Below are 23,606 nucleotides of genomic sequence, written 5' to 3' on the forward strand. Positions count from 1 at the left end.
AAATAACATTGGAGCGAAAAAAGCAGTATTAAGTGACTTAAGAGTGGCTTGATATTAAGTAGATGCAGTGAATTTTGGCAGGAAAATTATAAAATATATTATATTCTTCCAAAAGAGTTACGAGGGTTTAAGTACAAAAGTGGTCCAGAAATCACAGAACGATTTAGCTACTGGGAGAAGTATATGAACACATCAAACTTTGGAACAGTGTTATGAAATTTTATGGAGGGCCAAAAGGGTTTCAACAGAATAAATCCCTTCTTTTGTGGATCAAACGAACGTCATCACTCTTGCCTTCCATAAACTCCACCCACGATATTTGTGTTTGTTCTGTATTGGGGTCCAGGCAACAGTATTTTTCATAAGTGGTCTCAGTTCATTCTTATTTGCAATCAGGGTGGAGATGCTGTTATATACAAACTACAGATACAAAAGGCAATATGTCTTTCCCAGGAGCACAGCACAGTGAGACAGAGCACAGTCAGATCTTTTCCTGACCCGTTTTATTTTCAGTCTTTTACTTAAAGGTTAGTAGCTTGATATTTATGTGATCACTATGTAGGCAATTGGTTACTGGGCTGCTATTTTCGCTCTTGCCTGGTGCCTCACAAGTATTAGGGATGGTCTAGAACCCCAATCACATGCTACAGGAAACTGCACACCTCTCTGCACCTCACTGGGTCTGTTTGCCTTGAAAACATTTCAGAAGCAGGGAGAGAGAGATCTGGGGTTGGGTGTGGACACAGAATGCCAGGTGGTTTGAACCCAGTTCTGGCTTTCTCGATCCTCACCCAAAGCCTTTTCTGAGACTGCTTCCTCCAGCCTCTTGGAACGATAAACTCCTGGAAAGCCCCAACATCATCAATGACTTGCAGAGAGGGAAACAGGTTCATGGAGAGGAAGGGTCTTGACTAATCCAGGGACAACAGACAACCTGAGCTAGCCCATACTCCCCTGCCCCCTGGCCATCCTTCTCTAGGATGAGCTAGGAACTTGGACTCCCCAAATAGTCCTCCCCATCCCCCTTGGTCAGGTTGAGGGGCACCATTTTTCTGAGCCATAGTATTCTGGTCTGTGAAGACACTCAAGGATGAATTGTTCCTAGGTTGAGTTTTGCAGCCCTAACCAACTACCTCTTCATGCAGAGGCAGACAAACAGCCACTCAACAGTCCTGTGTGCACAGTGCTCATGGATCACACGGCCATGGAGTCTGTGTGTTCTGAACGTGCCATGTGATCATTTCAATCCTAATTGGAGCACTAAGCCTGCATATCTGATGTTTGAGGGCCCTGGCCCGCAAACAGGCTGAATTTGGGGACAGAGATGTCTCCCTTTACATGGCTTCACTACTCTTTCACCTTGCTCTCTTCTCCCACCCTCAACAGCCCTAATCCCCCGACCACACTTCCAGATAGCTGTTCAGTGCAAGGTTCCAGGCCTGCTCTCTTCCTTATCCATCGATGGTTCTACTCCCGACACAGTAAGAAGTCTGAGAGGAAACAGTGCAAGGCTTGGGGAAGCCAAGCAGAAACCCTCACACCCCCTAGAAGCCCCTCACCCACGGCTTCTCAACACCCCCAGCCAAAAGCGGTTGACATTTATCTAATTGCATGTCAGACTGTCATTGAATAAGACTATGCTTTAGACCTCTGGATGTTTAAGCATGTTTATTTCATTTGGACTTTAAAAGCAAATTTCCTCTTTCTGAAAATAATTCATAGGTTTAATTTGAAAAATATTCAGTCTTCAAAAGAGCTCTTGAGTGTCTTTCAATTTTTTTGAAGTTCAAGTTTCACAGAGTAAGAAAGAAAACCAACTGATGGAAACAAAATCCACTGAAAAAGGTAAAACATGTCTTATTCAAATGTAAACAGAAGGCAATTTAAAGCATATTTCACAGATAATAGATACCATAAATCCTTGTCTGATCCATTAACAAATAATTTTTCTGATAACAAACAGCTGAGTTTTATACATAAAACCCCCGAATTCCTATTTTAGTCTTACAGTTCACATAGATTGATCAAGGTGGACTGCCTAGTGATGCCAGTGGGATTTCCCCGAATTTTGTGCACTTTAATTTCTAGTACCGGCATTGAGAGAAATCAGGAAAGAGTCCTTGGCTCTGAAGCAGGTATCTAAAAAAGATTTCTCTCTATTTTTCTTCCACTGCATTTCCCCTTTGCCCTACCTTGGTCAATGAATGAGAAGTTATCTTTAGACAATCATACTTGAGTTTCCGTGGTCTAGTTGTGGTTTATGTTGTTAAGTAGTCTGCCTTCAAAAGTAATTATGCTAAGTGAGAGAAGTCAGAGAGAGACAAACACCGTATGATTTCACTTACATGTGGAATTAAAAACAAAAGAAAACAGAAACAGACTGGTAGGTACAGAGAACAAACTGGTAGTTGCCAGAGAAGAGGTGGGGGGGGTGGGGGGCGGGGAAGGGCAAAATGGGGGAAGGGTATTAAGAGGTACAAGCTTCCAGTTATGAAATAAGTTAAGTCACAGGGGCGTGATGTACAGCATAGGGAATATGGTCAACATTATCATACTAACTTTGTATAGTGACAGATGGTAACTAGACCTATCAAGGTCATCACCATTTCATAAGGTATAAAAATACCAAATCACTGTGTTGCACACCTGAAGCTAATATAATACAGTAATTTAAGTTATAAACGATAAAAAGATTTTTTTAAAATAATTCGAATCTGAACTCCAGTTTAAATTCACCGAACGCTAGACTACTGCCTGGCCGTTTTAACGAGCAAGATGGATCTCAGCACAGTCTACTCATCCCTGTTGATTTATGGCAGTCATAACAATGACCGAAATGCTCAGATTTCCCAGGCCAGCTTAGATATAAATCAAGTCCAAATCATTGTCATCTTCAGCATCCTCTCTCTAACTAATTTACTGCATTTTGCCAAAAACTGGCCTAAGAGAAAAATCCACTGGGTTGACACAACACTTTTTCTTAGGCACGGATCCAGCATTCAACAAACTTAATTAGGAGAGAGGAATCCAGATCAAGAGCTAAGCCAGTTAAGCTATAGCCCTTGAGTTCCTGAATCAGGGAAATCTCTCCTAGGTATTTAAGCACGTTAATTTCAAGAGAAGGGTTTAAAGGCAAAACGGGCCATATATTTCCACATATATTTGTCACGTTCATGCGACAGTCTAAAGGTCAATCACAGGGAGCGATAAGATGTATTCAAACGACATAAGCTTAAATATATATATCCGACCACAAAGTTCCCCCAGACCTCAAGGGTCAGTTTCCTCCCCTTTGTGGCCATGTTGGCTTCTGAGTTATTATTATAAAGTGTCTATTTTGAGCAGTAAATAAGTGATAATGCTAAACAGCCTCAGGGCACAGCCTAGAAAAATGATTGACGGAGCAGCTGTCAGCCCTGCTTTCTATCCTTGCACCGGTCTGAAATCCAACGTGCCTGTTTAAATGGAGCACATTAGCAGTTTTACAGGGACTAATAGGCTCGCCACATCCTTACTCAGAACCCGAGGCATGTCTCTGTGGGGGAGGGCTCAGATTTCACTAGGACATTTCACTAGTTATTAGGAAGGTGGGGTTTGCCTGGGCATTCCTTTACACAGCAAAGCTCTCATATCTGAGCCTTAGAAGTGTATCACTAAATAAAACAAAACGCCACCCCCTCTCAAGCCTGAATCTGAAGGTCTGCTAATAAGATAGCGTACCTGATGTCCTCTGAGGAAGTACCAGATGGAATGACTACGATCTGTCTTTACACTAATGAAAAGCACACAAAAAGAATTGTAGGTGTGGCACAGTGCCAGAAGATGCAGAACTTTATTATTTTCCTCGGAGGGAGATAGGTTGCTAGAAGTTTGCTTCTAGTGGAGAACTGACGGAGTCAACTTATGTCAGATTCATTTTTTGCTTGGGAAAGTCACTGAAACGGAACCCTTCAGTTATATGGATGCAATGCAAATTTCACCCAATATCCTGAAAGAAGTGTCTAACTGGATTTTTTAGCTTGGGCTGGAAATTTGAGACTCTGTGAGGTGTTGCAGTGTTTCTTTCTGTACCCTTGGAATATGATGAAAAAGGGCTGAGAGTATTTGCATAAGAGTCATGAAATCTTAGAGCCAAAATTCTCTTGGAAGAGACTTGTTTCAGACCCAACCTGTATCTATTGCTGGAACACCCCTTGGCCCAGTGTCACTGGTAAAGATGTACCGTTGTCCTATCCTGGTTAAAGCAAATTATTGGTGGTATTTTCTGGTTGTTAAGATGGAGAAATAGTTGGCGAACAGCCTAGGGGCTGGCTATCTGTATTTGTAGATTAAGTTTTTACTAGAACATGGCTCTATCCATTTCTTTATTGTCTACAGCTACTTTTGCACTATAGTGTCAGAGTCCTATGGCTCCACACACCTAAAATATAGACGATATAGTCCTTTTTTAAAAAGTTTGCCTACTCCTAGAGAAAAAAAAGGAGTCCACTGTGTTAATAGTTGCATACTTTTATTAGAAGATGTATTGATCGATTGTATTAGATGAGAGAGCACAATTGGAGCAGAAAAGCTGCGAGTATAGAGTCTTCTGTTATAAGCAAACCAGCTTCAGCATAAGCCCAACCAGTGAGTTAGATGAGTATGTCATACGATCACCATCCCCGCATCTTTCAGAGTTTCGATGGTGACCTTTCACTTTGGGACTTCCCCCAGCAGTGGGGCGTTGCTCTTGGTTTGCTATTTTGGCAGGGAGAGAAAGGTAGAAGGACTTCCATTGGCCTCTTCCTACCACATTAGTCAGTACTCTAAGGCAAAAGGCCATTATATGGATTCTGCCAAGTGATGTGTGTATTACAGATACATTCTCATAATGGGACATAACCACGAAATGTATTTAAGGTCTCCAATGAGCCTACAGTAGAGAAGACCTAGGGTAGAAATTCTGTGTATTTTCCATCCCCCTATAAGCCCTATTCTGACAATGGTTTTGTAGGTCTCCAGTAATTAGTGTTGACTTTATTAACCTATTGGACTTTATGTCCAATAACCCCCAAGATGTTTGGGTAGTTTCCTTTCCATAATCCATTTATCCCAATGAATGCCTGCTGGTCCTTCAGTGAAATCTAAGAGGAAGAATCACAATACTAACTTGTAACAGGTCCTTAGCCTCTAGGGTACCTGATCTGTCTTTATTCAACAATCTCTATATTAGTATACAGACAGACTCAAACCTGAAGATTGGATGGGGGTCTTGGATTAACCACGCTTTTTATTTTCTGTATCTTATAATGTTTTGAGATCTCAAAAATCTCACTGGCAGGGAGAGACTGCCCTTCCCAGGGCTAACCAATTGTTAGAAATAGCAAAGTATTCAGCCAGAAGCTCAGTGGTTGGCTTCTTATGCAAACAACCAATCGTGAGTCTATTTGTCTGTTTATTCCTCTTATCTCTTTATCTAAATCTGTCACATCAAACTAGTATTTCTCTAGCCCTAAATCACTCCAGAGCCAGTTACCAGACAACTAGAGGCCACCTCTATGGCCCAGAGTCAACCAGCATTATTCAAACTGGCCAATCCTAAACCGTTTACACTGCCCTGCCTTTCCCACCATAACCCCATTAAGTGTCATAGCTTAGGATTTCCATTACTCCTGCTTCTACCTCCAGACTAAAAATCTCCTGCTTCCCCTGTGGTCCTGTGTGGCATGCCCCTTTCTCTCAGGAAATATAAGTAGTAAAATTCTTTCAAATACCATTGATTTGTCTGTGTCATTACTCAGCTTTATAAATTAAGACCCAGGCACAAAACAGGGCCATGTCTCTATTCTGGTAGCTCAAATCAGGCCTCTATTAACCAACTTTACTGTTTTATCAGTCCTATGAATCAAATTATATTTTAATGGGCTGCCCATCATTTCTGTCTTACTGCTCTGTGATTAACTGACCATCATTGAAGATTCCTGTGGATCAGATTATTCTGGTTCAGATTCCACTTCTGTCATCTAGCGTAGTAACTACATAACCACCCTCTGATTTCCACACTCAAAACAGAAAACACGTTAACATCGTACACAAAATCCTCAGCCTAAAGAGAATGGACACTGTAGGATTTTACAAAAGTGTCGATGCTTCTTTTCCACTATATTTATCAATAGGATATAGTGAATGTATCCAAATTAAAGGTGATAAATCCCCTCCAACATTCTCATCTTCAAGGAACTGGGATTTCTTCATCTATATAAAACCATGGGAATCTTGACATCTCAGTTTCATTTAGGATGGCCACCATTGAATCCAGATTTCAGACCCTACAATAAGCAAACAATTGGAACCACTCTCTACCACTGAGTTAGGACAAGAAATACAGAATATTTGCTAAGGATACCTGTAGTAATAGGTTTAACTTTATTTAATATTATCTTCTTTCTTCCTTTATCTGGCTACCTGAGAATGCACTCCTATACCAATTCTCAGACATCAGGAAATGTATAACTCGAGGAAGTCTTTCAGTGCTTTCCCAGATATTACTTGCTTCACAACTGTCTCATGACTGTTTTGCAACAATGTGTCCTTAGCTACAAGGGCCCAGGCCTTGCCGCATGGTTGGATTTTCACTATCTTCCTCTACTTCCTTCAAAGTGAAGGGCTTGCAACCATTCCTGGTACCAACTTAGGTATCATTGAGGCTTCTCCTATGAAAAGCAAAGCATCAACCCTGACTCACACAGGTACAAAAGAAAATTGTTGAAAGATCTTGCGCATCTATGGGGCGCCTGGGTGGCTCAGTCGGTTAAGAGTCCGACTTCGACTCAGGTCATGATCTCGTGGTTGGTGGGTTCGAGCCCTGCGTCAGGCTCTGCACTGACAGCTTGAAGCTTGGAGCCTGCCTCAGCTTCTGTCTCCCTCTCTCTCTTCTCTCTCTCTCTTTCTCACTCAAAATTAAATAAACATTTAAAGACAGGAGAACAGGTTTAGGGTATGCAATCAGGAACAATGCCTGAAATGTTGCAGAATCTCTAGCAAGGATGCTCCTGGCCAAGGTCATCAAGCAATAGGTACTACTTGTGAACCATAAACCTCTCCAGCCTGTGATGCTACCCTGAGACCACAGCTTCTGCTGCTCCAGGAACTCTTCTCAAAACCATCACTCCCCAGGGGTGGCTCGGTGACTCAATCCGTTGAGTGTCCTACTTTGTCTCAGCTCATGATCTCAGGGCTCATGAGTTCAAGCCCCATATCGGGCTCTGCGCTGGCAGCTCAGAGCCTGGAACCTGCTTCGGATTCTGTCTCTGTCTCTGTCGCTCTGTCAAAAATAAACATTATAAAATTTCCAAAATAACCCTCACTCCCCTGAAGGAGAATATTCACAACCCTTACAAATCTCCAATAGACGCCACTAATTTGTGGATCCTGGACTGCATCCCCATGACTTTGCTGCAGGTAAGTCTTAGAAACGTAAAATAGTTTCTGCAAACCAAAGTGGGATCCACCTCTTCCAAGGCTTGTAAAGTGAAGGAATTCCCTAAAACACAGGGAGGGAATTCAAATGCTGCGTCACCCCAGAAGCATGACCCCTGCCCACTGCTGGATGTTTTGTACATAGTCCAGCATAGTCTATACATGTAATTACATAGTCCATACATGTAATGGGTGCCTCATAATTGCTCAGAGAGGAAGTCTACACTCATTCTTTTCTTTCTCTTTGACTTTGGACAGCCACACACATTCTTTTTTTTTTTTTTAAGTTTATTTATTTATTTTGAGAGAGAGGGTGCAGGTGGGAGAGGGGCAGAAAGACAGAGAGGGAGATACAGGATCTGAAGCAAGCTCCAGGCTCTGAGCCGTCAGCACAGAGCCCAATGTGAGGCTCAAACCTACGAACCTCTAGATTATGACCTAAGCCGAAGTTGGATGCTCAACCGACTGAGCCACCCAGGTGCCCCACGTTCTTTTTCTCCGTGCAACTTGAGCTGCAATCATTTGTTCTTGACACAAAATCTTGATTTGTTTTCACTGTAATTTTTTTAAAATTCACAGAATGTTACAGTTGCAAGGAACTTGAGATGTTAGCAACATCTATCTTCCATTCAGCAGGATCTTCTATAGAATCCCTGATAAACAATTAAATGTTGCCGGTCAGAGAAGCTAATTTGACAAAAGCTTGAATTTAACCTCTTAAAGCAACTCAATCCACCTCCTGGATATTTCTAATTGTTACTTGGTTCTTTCTTCTAGGCAGTTGAAATGTAATTTGCTATATAACTTCCACCTGTATGCTAATGATGCTCTTTAACACAGAACAAATTTACTTACTCTTTTCCAAGTGGTAACTTTCAATAGAGCCAGACAGCTTTGGCTCCCCTTCCTCTTCCCACACTTAATATCGCTCCTTCCCTCCAACCCCCTTCAAGTGACGAGATTACAAATGTCCATCTTGGCTGGTCATCTTGTGTGAAGTCCACCAGTTTACCACTACCTCATAAACTGGTATGGACATATGTTGGGGAATACGCTTAAAAGCTATTTTTAATATATTCATCACTCATTTTTATAGGATTTCAGGCCATCCAAAATACCTACGGCACTGAAAGCACTGGCTTTGTGTGTTGTCTTTAGATGAAACAAGAAACTTAACTAACATTCCTCAACATTCCTTTGCCTCTTCGGGCGCTGTTTGGTTGTTTATTTTGCGTCTTACCATATGCTCCAGGAACTGTGGCTTCTTGGGGAAATCAAATCCCATTTTTCTTTTCCTCAGGTAATCTCATAGCTTGAGAGCTAAATTAGAAGGCTCATGGGAAACATTTGTAGTGGCTGCTTGGTCAACATCTGCAATGTGCAAGGCATTTGACACACCAAGGGAACTGCAGGGAGAGGGCAAAAAATACAGAGATGTGTGAATGGAAAGCACTAAGAGAAAAGAACTTTTGTTTGTTTTTGTCTTGCGGTGGTGCTTTTTGTTGGTTTGTGTTCAGTGATTCTTGGTTTGCAAAGTTAAGCAACATTAGGGAAACACAATGAAATTAACATCTGTTAATTTCCTGAAGTGGGGGAAGAAATAGGAGTAGCAATTGAAACAGAGAAAGATAAACTTGTTAATTATAGCAGTTTTAATAACTTTATAATTAACTTTAATGAATCCACATTTAGAAAAGATTTAACTCCTCTCAAGATAAATACATCAGAAATGAACAAATCTCTTCAAGGGATCCAGAAGCGAATTGCCAACCTAATAGGACATTGATGAAATTGTATCTCCACAGCTCATTTAGCTTCCAGGTAAGGAGGCATCTATGTTTAATTTATGATCGTTAATGTTGTTCACAAGCTTGTTTACAATGAGTCAAAGTCAGTAAATTCATAAAACTTTACTTCTGCTTCTGAAATATATAGCAAACACACAGCATTTAACATTTGCCAGCTCTTGTTCTAAAAATACATATTTATATATAAACACATTTATATATAAATATATTTCTGCATAATATATATGTACATACATCTAGAGTTTATTAATTTTTTTATTTGAGAGAGAGAAAGCGTGAGTGGGGGGAGGGGCAGAGGGAGGGAGAGAGAATCTTAAGCAGCCTCCATGCTCAGCACAGAGCCCAACACAGGGCTTGATACCACAACCCTCCATCATGACCTGAGCTGAAATCAAGAGTCAGATGCTCAACTGACAGAGCCACCCAGGCGCCCCCATATATAGTTTAAATATATACAAACTCATTGAACCTGAGACACAGAGAAGTAAAGTAACTTGCCCAAAGTCGCACAGCTAGTTATTGATGGAGCTGGAATTTGAACCCGAGTTGGCTGACCCCGGAATCCGTGTTCTTAACCATGATACTGTGTTGTGTCTCAGGACAACAAATGGAAAAAATCCTAACATTTTACTCAATTATTAAGGAAAAATGGTGTACTGACCCACTTTTTCAGTCCCAGAGAAAACTGCCTTGAAATGTGCCCTTCTCAAAAAATAAAAAGAATAAATGATAAAGTGGGAATTCTTACAGTGCTTCATGAATTATGTGTGTCATTTTGCTTTGCCGCGCCAAATATTGAGGAGAGCGGAGTAAAGTTGCATCTTCTGCTGCATTAAGGCTCTCTTGGGTCTGAGAAAACATCTTTACGGTCTTCAAGATGCCAGTTAATGACGTCCAGTTTTTCAGACTTGAGACATATGTCACTCCAGAGCATGTCACTTAGCCATAAAAATTGATAGTGGTTGGTTCATGTTGTAAGTTAAATAACAATTTATCAACCCATATAACTAATTTAAGGTGTCTTTCAGAAATAGAGCCGCATGTGCATGCCCTGATTTGTCCCAACAGCCAGACCAAAAGGGCACCATATTGCCACCATAAAATAGATTTTATCTTCCTGCCTCTAGTGCAATATACATCTCAATTCCAACATGATAGCCCAGAGGGCAATATGCTCTGCTTGCCATCATAGATACCAAACAGACCTACGGAAAGAAAGAGCATAGGAGTCAAATTTGAGCAGGAAAAGAATGGATGAAAGAGTGAGGTTCTGAAGGGTTACTTACGAGCTTCTCTTTGTCCGTAAGAACTATTTTACAGTAAGACACAGGGAAAGGTTACAGCTTCAAGTTTAAACCGACAACATATCTTGCATTAGCATCTTTGTTGGAGCTCAGGGGACAGAGTGAGAGACTGATTCCCAGTGTGCACAGCAGGATTTCAGTGGGTTTCACTGGCTTGTTCATGTACTAGTGCCCAGTCAGGAAGCCACACTACACTTGTGTTCCTGGCCTCATACTTCATTATTTTACTAAGGTCACATTGCTCATCTCTGCTGTGTCCCCAATTTCCCTTTTTTTATGGTGTGAGAAACTAACAGTATCTCTTCGCATGCTTAGGATTTGGGAAGTAATGGAGTGACACTTGAACTCGACCTTGTCTTTCTCCACTGCATTTTGATGTCGTTTATTGGCATAAACTGACTTTAAGTAATTTCGAGAGCTCTTTTCTCAAAAGCCCTGCTCCAACACCTGATGAATTGGTACATAATGATGCCATTAGGTTTTTATAAATTGCTATTTCATACTTCGGGTTGATGCTATTGACTGAACACATTTATTCTATCAATATACCTTTCAGTAAATACCAGCATAGCTGACAATCTTAAACATATTAATCTACAGTGTTTTCCCATTAAAGTGTTCGAAGTGGTTGGCATCATGTGATAATCTAACTAAAAACAAGCCATGTTCCTATAGACGTTGTAGGTAGACCTAAAAGGAAAACTGTAAGTCATTGTCTAAAATCTTCAATTAAATTTGTGGCATTAGAGGAGAAACTTAATTAACTTCTGCCTTCAAGAAGTTTAATTTTCGTCAGCCCCTGATGAGCTCAGAAGTGCTTGGGGAAAAGACTGATAGAGTATTTCCAGAATAAATAAAGGAAGAAATGTTCTTGAAAATCCTCAACAGAGTTGACTGACTAGAAAATAAGGCATGGAGATGCTTCGAGAGAGAAATGGCAGCTTGGAGGCAAAGGACCTACAAGGACTCTTACTGATTGCCTGTTAAGCAAGCTACTGTGCTAATCAATCACCTATGAATGATAAACAGAAAGAAACGAAGCTACCCTTCCTGTTGAAAGTTGGTGTGACCTCACTGAGGCCAGAAGAGGGAAAAGGGCAGAGCTCACAGGGTGCTTTCCCAGACCTTCCTCACTGCCCAGCTTGGCTTGAGGACCAGTGGTCTCATCCAGGCACCGCCACTGACCCCTGGGGAGACCACCGGGAGCTCCAAGGTGAAGTATACTCATCAGTAAGAAAAGCACAAATCTTCATTGCAGGGTGGCTTTGAATATTAAATAGAGAAAATCTGTAGAGCACTTACTAGGCAGGTCTGGTTTCTGCTTCTGCATGCAAAAAGTGTGGAAGTTGCCTTGCTACCCTAACAAGTAAAAAACGAAACCAACTAAAAAATCAACAACTCTTCTTAGATCTGTGAAAGAAATGAGGTCACCGGGCCACCCGCTGTCCCCCAAAACTGGAGGCACTGACAGGTGAGAACAGAGGATCACAGCTTACTAGAGCAGAGCCTCATGGCTGAAGTCTCCAGGGGAGCCAGTGGGATCCTCTCAAAAGGGGGAGAGGATCTTCCTGACAAGGTCTGCCTTCAAGAGAAACTATTTAACCAGAGCTTCCCCTGCTGGGGTCTTGCGAGAGCCTAACTGAACTGGGGGAAGAAAAACACCCAACGCCAGCCCGCTCCATCCATCCTGTCCACCTAAAGGGTAGCAAAAACTGAGAAGCACTTGTGAGGTTCAAAGCCCAGAGGCATGAGTTCACTGAAAGACTAAGATTTAACCATAGGAGTACAAAATGCTTCCCCTCCCCCCACACCTCACCACCACATTACTAAAAGCCTGTTTATGACGGTTTCTTTGACCCAGGGAAGCATGTCTGGGTACCAAGAAAAAATAATGAGGCATATCAAAAGATAAAGGACATAATCTGAAAAAACAGAACGAGCATCAGAACCAGGCACGGCAGGGATGTTGGAATTACCTGACCACATCTAGAACAACGAGGATTAATATGCTAAGGACTGTAATAGAGAAAGTAGACAGCATGCAAGAATAGATGGGCTATGAAAGCAGAGAGATGGGAATCCTCAGAAAGAACCAAAAAGAAATTCTAGAGATTAAAACACTAAAACGAAAATGGAGAATTCTTTTGATGGGCTTAGTAGTGAACTGGACACAGTTAAGGAAAAAATCTCTGAGCTTTAGGATATATCAATAGAATCCTCCAAAACTGAAAAACAAAAAGAACAAAACCTGGCTGGGGGGAAGGTGGAGAAGAGAATATCCAAAAATGTGAGACAATTACAAAAGGTGCAAAATACACGTAATGGAAAGGAGAAGAAAAAGACAAAGGAATAAAAGAACTACTAGAAACATTTGAAGCAGGGGGTGCCTGGGTAGCTCCGTTGGTTAAGCATCTGACTCGATCTTGGCTCAGCTCATGATCTCACGGTTCGCGGGTTCAAGCCCCACATCATCACAGCACAGAGCATGCTTGGGATTCTGTCTCTCGCTCTCTGTGCCCCTCCCCTGCTCTCTCACGCTCTCTCTCTCAAAATAAACCGGTAAACTTTAAAAAATAGAAATATTTGAAGCAATAATGACTGAGGATTTCTCCAAAATTAGTATCAGAAATAAAACCACAAATCCAGGAAGCATGATAAATGCAAAAGCCAAATCCAAACAAAACAAAAACACTATACCTAGGTACACCATATTCAAACTACAGAGAAATAAATGTAAAGAAAAAAATTCTGAAAGAAACAGAAACAAGCCAACAAAAAAATCACATTACCTCCATGGGAACAAAGGTAAGAATTGCATCTGACTTCTCCTCAGAAACGATGCAAGAAACATTGCATGCAAGAAAAATTGCATCTGACTTCTCCTCAGAAACAAGAGAGCAGAGTCTAGTATTTACCTTGAGTTCTATATTGTGCAAAATGATTCTTCAAAAGTGAAGGAGAAATAAAGACCTCAGGCAAACAAAAACTTAGGGAATTGTAGCCAGTAGACCTGCCTTGCAAGAAATGTTAAAAGAGGTTCTTTTGAGAAAAGGGAACTAATACACATCAGAACTCAAGTTTACCTAAAGAAAACGAAGAGTACTGAAGAATGAACAAGTAAAGGTAAGATAAAAACTTTTATTTTTCTTACTCTTTTTTTTTTAAAGTAGGCTCCACCCAGCGTGGAGCCCAACACAGAGCTTGAACTCACAACCCTGAGATCAACACCTGAGCTGAGATCAAGAGTCAGATGCTTAACCACTGAATCACCCAGGTGCCCCTTACTTTGTTTGCTCTTAATTGATCTAACAGATAACAGTTTGTTCAAAATAATAATAGCAACAATGTATTCAATTGCATATGCTTATATCATAACTCTAGTGGTACAGTGTTATTTGAAAGTGGGCTCAGATTAGTTGTACGTGTTATGTATATCATAACAAGAGAATATATTCTTTTTTTAATTTTTTTAATATTTATGTATTTTTGAGAGACAGAGAGAGAGAGTGAGAGACAGAGCGTGAGTAGGGAAGGGGCAGAGAGAGAAGGAGACACAGAATCCAAAGCAGGCTCCAGGCTCGGAGCTGTCAGCACAGAGCCCGATGTGGGGCTCGAACTCACAAACCACGAGATCATGACCTGAGCCAAAGTCAGACGCTTAACCAACTGAGCCACCCAGGAGCCCCAACAAGAGAAGATATTCTAAAGAAACACTAAAAAGAGTTTTTTTAAAGAGTGTAACTGATATGCTAAGAAAGGAGAGAAAATTGAATCGTAAAATCCTCAGTTAAAACCACAAAAGGCAGAAGAAGTGTAGAAGACAAAAACAGGAACAAAGAACAAGGGCAAAAAATAAAAAGCAGTAACAAATATGGTAGATATTAATCTGACTATATCAATAATTACTTTGAATGTCATTGCTCTGTAGGCACCAATTAAAAGAGCTTGTCGACGTAGATCAAAAAACAAGACCCAAGTATTTGTTGTCTACAAGACATCCACTTGTATAAAGACACATACAGATTAACAGTAACGGATGGATAAAGATATACCATACTAATAATGATCCACAAAAAGGCTGAAGTAACTGCATTAATTCCAAACAGAGCAGATTTCATTGCAAGGAAAATTATCAGAGCTAAAGAGATGCATTGCATAATAAATGGACCCATTCTTCAAGAAGACATTACAATCCTTAATGAGTATGTGCCTAATAAACAGAGCATCAAACTACATGAGGCAAAAACTGATAGAACTGCAAAGAGAAATAGATGAATCCACTATTGTAGTTGGAGACTCTAACACCCCTCTCTCAGAAATGCGCAGATCTGGGGCGCCTGGGTGACTCAGTTGGCTAAGCGTCTGACTTCGGTCAGGTCATGATCTCATGGTTGGTGAGTTCTAGCCCCACGTTGGGCTCTGCACTGACAGCTCAGAGCCTGGAGTCTGCTTCGGATTCTATGTCTCCCCCTCTCTCTGCCCCTCCCATGCTCATGCTCTGTCTCTCTCTGTCTCTCAATAATGAATAAACGTTAGAAGAAGAAGAAGAAGAAGAAGAAGAAGAAGAAGAAATGGGCAGATCCAAGGAGCAGAAAATCAGGAGGGACACTGTCGAACTCAACAATGCCATCAGTCACCTGGACATAATGGACATCCACTGACTACGTCATCCAGCAACAGCAGAACACACGCATTCTTCTCAAGCTCACATGGAACATTCGCCAAGATGGACCACATTCTGGGCCATGAAAGGCTTCTCATAGTGGCTGTAGGTATGAAAGGTATGGTTATTGTTGCTATTGTCATTGTTTCTGTTTTTAATACAGAGTGTGAAAATAAAACATTTAAACCAATACTTCTGTGGAACTACATTCTAGAACATTGTAAGATGAGCAGATTCTGTACAGTCCAGAGGCAAGTACAGCTATCCTGCTACCACACATGTGACATGGAGCTCACACGTGGGTGTCAAATGAGGGAATGGTATCTGTGTAGTGAGCACATTCTGGTGGCTCATTGATGAATTTACTTAGGCAAGGGGGACCAAACAGAAAGAAGTTCCGGGGGCACCTGGTGGCTCAGTTGGTTAAGCTTTGGCTTTGGCTCAGGTCATGATGTCGCAGCCAATGACTTCAGGCCCTGCACTGAGCTCTCTCCCTGCTTGAGATCCTCTGTCTTCCTCTCTCTCTGTCTCTCCCCCTCCCCCACCTGTGCACCTGCTCTCTCTCTCTCTCTCTCTCTCTCTCTCTCTCTCAAAAATAAATAAACATAAAAGAAAGAACCTCCATCAGCAAGTGAAAAGTGCTAGGTTTGGCTGCCGCATAAACTGGAGCTCTTTTAGCTCAATTTTAAGAAAATTTAAAATAAGTTCCTGCTGTAAGGATTCCCCCACACCCACCACCAGCCTTTAGCTCTCTTTGCTGGTGGCAGGTACACACAGGTCTCTTTTCTATCTCCATGCCCACAGGCTGGCTTCTGCCCTCTGTTGGTTTTGCACATTTTAGTATTTCCTAAAGCCTTCTCCAGCCACCACCACCCCCTTCTAAGTTCTCTCTCAAGGTGGCAATTCTTATTTTCATAAGGTCTGTGCTTAGGGTCTGCACGGGTTTTGAGTGGCCGACCCCTAATCTTAATTTCTTCATAAACCCGGTTATGTTTAATGCAGTTTTACAAAAAGCACTTTTCCCAGAAACGCATGCATTATTTTGTAGCACAGTCTATCACTAGTTTCCAGCAAAAAGATTTCCATTACATAAACAGCATCATTTACAGGAAAAGGCTGAGTATCAAACATTTATTTCTTAACAAAACAATTCTCAATAAATACTAAATACTAAATACCAGGTTTGCACTAAGATCAGAGCTCAGTGCTACTACCAGAGAGAATCAAGAGGAGCATGAGTTATCATCTCTACTCCCTAGAACCTTACAAACTGCCCGTGGAGGCTTGCAGAGTCCCCGTGCTGGGTAAGTGAGCGATACAAGCATTTTATGCTGTGACAACTGTGTGGTACACATAATTAGTGCTCTGGGTACTCAAAGGAAGAAAGAGGGTGCTCTCTGGGTTATGTGGCTGGGGACACGTCTTCAGAATAAAAAAATGCACTCTACCTGGATCCCTCATTCAACCCAGCTATTTATTGAGCACCTATTATGCATCAGGTTCTGTGCTAGGTGCCAGAAATATGGAGATGAACAAATCAAGTATTGGCCATTGCCCTCATGGAACCAGCAAGGAAGGCAAACCTTAAAGAAGTGCAAGAAATATTTCATTGCTATTTTGGTAAGGGCTCAAAAATAAAATAAGACAAAACAAAACAACAACAACAGCAAAAACCTACCTTCAAAGTCAGAGGGAATTTAGAAGGATGAAAAGAAAGGTCATTCCCAGCTTGGGGATGGAGTTTAGCAGTTTTCCTAGTACCTCAACTGTCGTAACGACATGAGCATCAGATCCTTTCCTCCTGCCCTTTGGTTATGCAATAGCCAGGGAGCCCTTGGTCGCCTCCCAAATGGCCACCATGGCACTCCCAGCATTCTGCAGCAATTCGTCCTGGGTGCTATTTACAAACTCTCTCATGAAAAGTCCTCCTTCCAAAGAGGAGTTGAAACCAGAGTCTTCCTTCTCATTATTACATTGTACATATGAATTTTAATTGCTCTTCATCCCAAAAGGCAAAAATGCTGCCTTCCACATGGGATCTCATACTCAGACCTTGAAAAGACTGGGGAAATTTCACCTACCCAGCCAGCTTTGTGTTCCATTTAATTAGAAAAGAACCCTGGACATCTGAGCTAAAGGAACCCAAGCATTTACTGGGGTTTTGGGGGGGGGGGGGTGTATGTTTTCATTCACATCCGTCTCCTGCCTCCACTTCCATGCAGGTAGCTGGGCTTTTGTGCTTCCAGAATGGAGTGAAATTTATATAGATGGGCAGGAGAAATGAAGGAAGCTTCTGGAAGACAGCTCTTTCATTCTTTTATGAAAGCCTGAGTCCTTGATGAGATTGAGGCAGGCAGTTCAGAGGGAATGGTCTCAGGCATTCCAAAGGCAACTGGAGACAAGTTTTGCTTTTGCAGGAAAAGAAAGGCAGAAAGAAGAAATGAGGTGGCCCTGAGTTGGCCAATGTGGTGGACGGCCGCTGGGTTTCCACCCACAGCTGGCTTCCTTAAGTTCACTGAGAGGCAATTGAGGGGAGGGTTCTACCTCAGAAACCCTTAGGAAAACTTTTCCTGTCCCAAGCATACCTCAGAGCTAGCAAGAAGCCTGGAAGCCAGACACACTTGCATAGGCTTAGACTCCAAGCATCAGAGAGACATTGGAGCATCAGTTTCATGTAAGACCGGCTTTTTCTCCATAAGGACATTTGCATGGTCCTGGAAAAGGTTGGGAAAAGAATAATAACCCCTGAGATTGAATTTTGTATGAGACCAGTGGAATGAGGGCTTGGAGTCAGGTGTGATATGACTTCAAATAAGTCAAGATTTATGACAGGCATTTATTTCGCACATGCCTTTGGAGCCTAAGATTCACACCCATTATACTTCATCTTTTTTTCCATTCTTTACTTTGTACAACTAAATAATTAATTGCCTTGATAGCCTATCAATATGGCTTTCTTTAATTGTTAAATGGGTGTTAATAATTCAAAAATCGACTGGTGACCTTCCAACACCCCTGGGATTTTTGTAGGCCTCAGACCTCTTTGAAGGTCTGTCATTCTGGAATCCAGAGTCAGCTAAAAGCTTTCTGGTTTTGTCCGCTCTCTAGAAGGCATCCTGCTCGCCAGTAAGGTCTTGGGGTTAAATGGAAGACAAGAGTTCAAGGATTTTGAAGCTCTGATTCAATTATAGCAAATGTGTGTGAGAGAATCAGATATGTCACTGTTGAGTGCATTCACCCAGACCTCGAGGACATCTTTCTTTTTTTTTTTTTTTTTTTTTTTAAATAAGCTGGAAAACTCTCCAGTCACTGGAGAAATCTCCCTCCTGGGATTTGGGGTTTCACTAAACCCTTGTACTCAATTTAACCCCCATTTCAAGCAGAAATAGGTGAGAATGAATGAGTACTGTGGTTAAATATAGGCTTCCGGTCGGTCAGCTGGCCTTTTGCTTCGTCCAGTTTTTCCCCCATGAGATGCTCTGTTGTTGAGGCAGCACGGGAGAGTGGTAGCTGGAAGTTGAGCAGTGCCTCCTGCTGTGAATTCTTACTAGATTTTCTAACGCTCATGTGGTCTGTGTGGAACTCTAACCACTTCAGTACGGATTCTTCCGACAGAAGTCATTGTGCCCACTGGGTCTAAATTGTACAATTTTTAGGATGTCAAGTATCTTAAAACACAATAAAATAAAACCCCCCTCACAAAGAAGGAAAGGGCAAGAATCTTGTCTAAGACCAGTGAGGATGGCTAAGGAGAAAACTGGGGCAGGAACAGAGCCCCAGTCTGGTGCTCTTTCCCCATCACGGGCTCTTCGATTTGTCACGAATACCTTCTACTTCATTTCTACCCTGTTCTCTGATTCTCAGAGATCTGCTTTTTTTTTTTTTCTTGCTTGAATCTAATTTTCTCTGTGGCATTTTGGGAACCCTCCAGTAACTGCGCATCAGCAGGAAGATTATTTTAAGCTGAAAAAATCTTGCTATTCTGCAAGCTCTGAATATCATTAATTTCCATATGTTCTGAGTGGTTATTAAACGTTTTTCATGTGTTTTTATCCCTGACATCATTTCCTTCTTGCGTTCTCTGCTGACTGGGACAGTATCACCTCTCCAGGTAAAATGTTCTATCGCTTTAGTGCCCTTCTGTTCTTAAACGAGATTTGACACGTGATAGCTGGGTTCTCTGCCGCATAAATGGCTCCGACCCAGACTCAATTTGCTGCTTTCATGAAACTATTTGTCAGCCTTTGAAGTCGGGACATACAGTATTACTCATTTGTGATGTCACTGCGCCGGGCAGAATTTTAGAAATTAAATACTCTAAATATTCATGATGAAGAACATTTTTGGCCAAATACCAAAAATTGCCCAAATTAGTTGTGGCAGTGACTGCTGAAATGAAGTGATACCTAGTTCCGAGGTTCTGTCTAAAAGCTTGGCTCTCATCTCCCGAGCGAATGGAGCACCGGGCCTGTGCATCTCTCAGGTGACAGCATACCATGCTCTTCCCAGAATGCAAAAGATGTTAAGCAGGCCTGAAGTTTTCCTGTGTAATAATCAGAGAGTTTAGGGACAGACATAACCACGAAAGGGATCACCAATTCTTATCCCAGAGACCTCCGAGGGTGAGCCAAGAGAGCCAATTTCAAGAATCTCTAGGGGCTCCTGGGTGGCTCAGTTGGTTAAGCATCTGACTTCAGCTCAGATCATGATCTCACAGTTGGTTTGTAAGTTCGAGCCCCGCGTTGGGCTCGCCTTGGCAATGCGTAGCCTGCTTAGGGTCCTCTCTCTGCCTCTCTCCCACTTGCTGTCTCTATCTCAAAATAAGTAAACCTTAAAAAGAATTTTAAGAATCCCTAATTGAAATAACTACTTCAAAGTTATATGCGCACTGCTTTGCTCATTGCAGAGTTGTTCCCAGTAGCCAAGACATAGAAACAACCTAAGTGTCCATCAACAGATGAATGGATAAAGAAAATGTGGTATACGTACCCGAAGAAATATCATTCAGCCCTAAAAAGGAAGGAACTCTTGCCAATTGCAACAACATGGATGGACTCGAGGGCAGTATGCTGGGTGAGGTAAGTCAGACAGAGAGAGAAAAATACTGTATGATCTCACTTATATGTGGAATCTAAAAATGCCAAACTCACAGAAACCGAGAGTAGAGTGGGCGGCTGCCAACGGCTGGGGAGCGAGAGAGAGGAGATGTCAGTCACAGGGTACAAACTTCCAGTTAGAAGATAAATAAGTTCAGTACACTAACTCTACTTAACAAGACTGTCTTATGTGCTTGAAAGTTGCTGAGAGAGTAGATCTTAAATAATTTCACCACCCCATCAAAAAAAAAAAAAAAAAAAAGGTAATTACATAAGGCAATGGAGATGTTAACTAACCTTATTGTGGTAATTGTTTCACAATACTTAAGTTCATTAAATCATCACATTGTACACCCTGAATTTACACAATGTTAGCTCTATCTCTAAAAGCCGGGGGGGGGGGGGTAGAAAAAAGGGGTAAAAAAGAAAGGTAAACTTCCTTTGGGGGAAAAAAAAAGAATTCCCAAAGAAGGACTACACCATGTCACCAACTAGGTAACGAGGGCAAGATACCCTTGCAGGGAAAGCACATGGTGAACCTTTAAGAGCCTGGGATATAAATCACCTTGGCACAAGACAAAGTGGGCCAATGGTCATGCTTCCTGCCAAAGGGCTCATGTCCAGGTTTCTGGAATGAATGAGATGCACCTCAGATGAAGGAAAACTGAAAAGCTTAAAAAGTATCCTCATTCTCCTGTATGAACAAATCACCTTTTTTCATTTTATGTGAAACAGACACATTAAGAATATTTCTACAACTTAAGGGCACCTGGGTGGCTCAGTCGGTTGAGCCCTCATCCGACTTCGGCTCAGGTCATGATCTCACGGCTCGTGAGTTTGAGCCCCATGTCAGGCTCTGTGCTGATGGCTCAGAGCCTGGAGCCTGCTTCATATTCTGCGTCTCCCTCTCTCTCTCTCTGCCCCTCTCCCACTCATGCTGTCTCTCTCTGTCTCTCAAAAATAAATAAACATTAAAAAAATTTAAAACAAATATTTCTACAACTTAAAAAGTATCACCATTACAAGTGTTCCCATATAACCCTGTATGTGAATTATACTTCAATAAAAAAGAGAGAGAGAGAGTAAAGCATTCCTCAGTCCTTGCCTGTTTGTATACCACGATCCGTGTAATAAATCTCAATTAAGAGTTAGGGCTTGAAGGAGAAAACTCACCTCCTGGTGAATTAGTATGTATCCTTTTATCATCAGATAATTAAAGTTTAGTCCTTCACTACATTTCATATTTCAACTGCCTAGGAACCCACTACTAAAATTAGTGCTATGATAATAATAGCTATTATTAGCCGACGTTTATCGTTTCATATATTATATAAGTTTCCATTTTTTTATCTGTGGTGTAAGAGCCTAATTACTTTTCTTTCTTTTATTGTAAGTCGCCTCAAAGATACTTTGGCAGTAGGTAAGGTCTAAATAATAAATACATTACAAAATAATAATGACCATCTAGGGAAATACAATGATCCCAACTTACTTCCCACCTCTGATGTCCATCCAGGCCACACATCAGCTTCTACACACCGGGGCCCATAAAGTGAATCAACCCAACAAGGGTAGCTGGGTGCTTGCTGTAGGAATCCTAACCAGCCGGCCAGGGAAGTGAATGAGAAGGAAGGGAGAGTGAGACACAGATTTCCACCCAAGCCAGCGTGGTTGTTGAAGCAGAAAGGAACAGCCAGAGTTGGACAGGAGCCGCCTCATCTACATAGAGGACTTCAGATTCACCACTTTTAGAAACATTTAAAGAGCTGAAGTTGAGGGAGTCTGGGTGTATCACACTGCCCACAATGTGGAATATGTCCAACAGAGGGATGTTCACGGATGCAATAGGAAAAGACAAGACGTTTGCCTGTACCTCAACTACATTCCTATTACAGACATGATTTCTGCTCAGAATGATCTGGAATTTTTAGAGCCCTGATTCTCCTCCCTCCCTTCCTTCCTTCCTTCCTTCTTTCCTTCCTTCCTTCCTTCCCTGTCCCTTCTCTTTCTCTCTTGGGACAGAGCCAAATATCAGTGGGAAGAAGCTGTGGGTGTTCTATATGAGAGCCTAGCAGTTCTGCAGAATTCCAGACAGGCTGGCCAGCTTAGTATTCCAGAGTCAGGCACAAAGTCTGTGCTCAGCAGGGTATGTGGAATTGAACCGAGTCTTTTCCAAATGACCATAGAGATTACTGAACAAAAATAGCAATGAAATCCACAAAACACTTGACAGTGTACCCGTTCATTTGAAAACATTAACAAAACAGTGGTAGGGGTGGGGCAAGAATAAACCTTCCATATCTAGACCATTCAGATGGGAGTGCTCTATAAAGGTTCACTCATAAAGATGACCTTTGATTAGAAGGGTAAAAAAAAAAAAAAAAAACCCAAAAACCCAACATTTAACTCAGTTAACAAAGAGGATCTCTTTTACAAGCATAGATCAAATGCATTGCCTCATGTGAATTCAGATGTGCATATATCTCAGACTGACCCATACAAGTTAGCATAGGTAGACCCAGAGAACAATTGCATCCCTCAGGCTCAAAGTGTGAAATGCAATGAGAGTCTTTATTAACCTGGGAAGGTGTTTATGCCCCTTGAAAGACACCCTTTGAATGGTGCCATCGTCATTTAAACAAGTTATCTCTGGTCTCCCTCCAACCCCTTTGTGCTCTCTACAGTCAGTAACATAGATGCCATTACTTTTTAGGAAGAAAACTGCCTCCAATATTAGTCTCCCAAGCTACAAATGTGATTTAAAACCTCTCAACCAGCACTTTATCCATGGTAAGATGCATTGCCTATCCCCTGAGAAGTCATGAGTGCAGTCTCCCTTTAAGGGCACTTAAAGTGGACTGAAATTGAATAATCTTTGTAATTTACAATGGCTATTTCCCTCTGGTATAGAATAAAGTTGGAGACGCAGAGAGCCCAGGGAATCAGAGCAAGCCAAAGGATTTGGGGTTTGGAGAAGAGCCCACCATCGTTTCCACTCCTTATAACCACCCACCGTCAAGCCACAAATGAAAGAAAAGTATCTGTGCCCACAGATAATTTGAATGATTTCTCTGAATGTGAGTCATTTAGATGAAACATATGGAAACTCACTTTGGCAAAAAAGAACGAGGGGAGGTAACGGGGAGCAGGAGGAAGAAAATCATCCATTTGACTAGATTACATCAAAAGCAAGGTTTTCTTAGGATGCCCCTTCCACATAACTCATATCCTCAATGAATTATTCCACATTTATAAAAACAGCTTATGCTCCATAGAA

General features: G+C 41.6%; 1 long non-coding RNA gene across 1 annotated transcript in view; it reads right to left on the bottom strand.

Annotated features, from left to right (window-relative positions):
* Positions 1-21,960, bottom strand: part of LOC109251703 (uncharacterized) — a 34,690-nt gene extending 12,730 nt beyond the window's left edge. Inside the window, exons 1-2 of the long non-coding RNA XR_002073652.2 lie at positions 21,822-21,960; positions 8,699-8,864 (exon numbers count right to left, since the gene is read on the bottom strand). This is a non-coding gene — a long non-coding RNA (uncharacterized LOC109251703). The remainder of the gene's footprint in view (positions 1-8,698; positions 8,865-21,821) is intronic.
* Positions 21,961-23,606: the final 1,646 nt, after the last annotated feature.

This window comes from Panthera pardus, unplaced genomic scaffold (assembly GCF_024362965.1).
Source record: "Panthera pardus isolate Hobbes unplaced genomic scaffold, ASM2436296v1 HiC_scaffold_20, whole genome shotgun sequence".
In the NCBI taxonomy this organism is placed as follows: domain Eukaryota; kingdom Metazoa; phylum Chordata; class Mammalia; order Carnivora; family Felidae; genus Panthera; species Panthera pardus.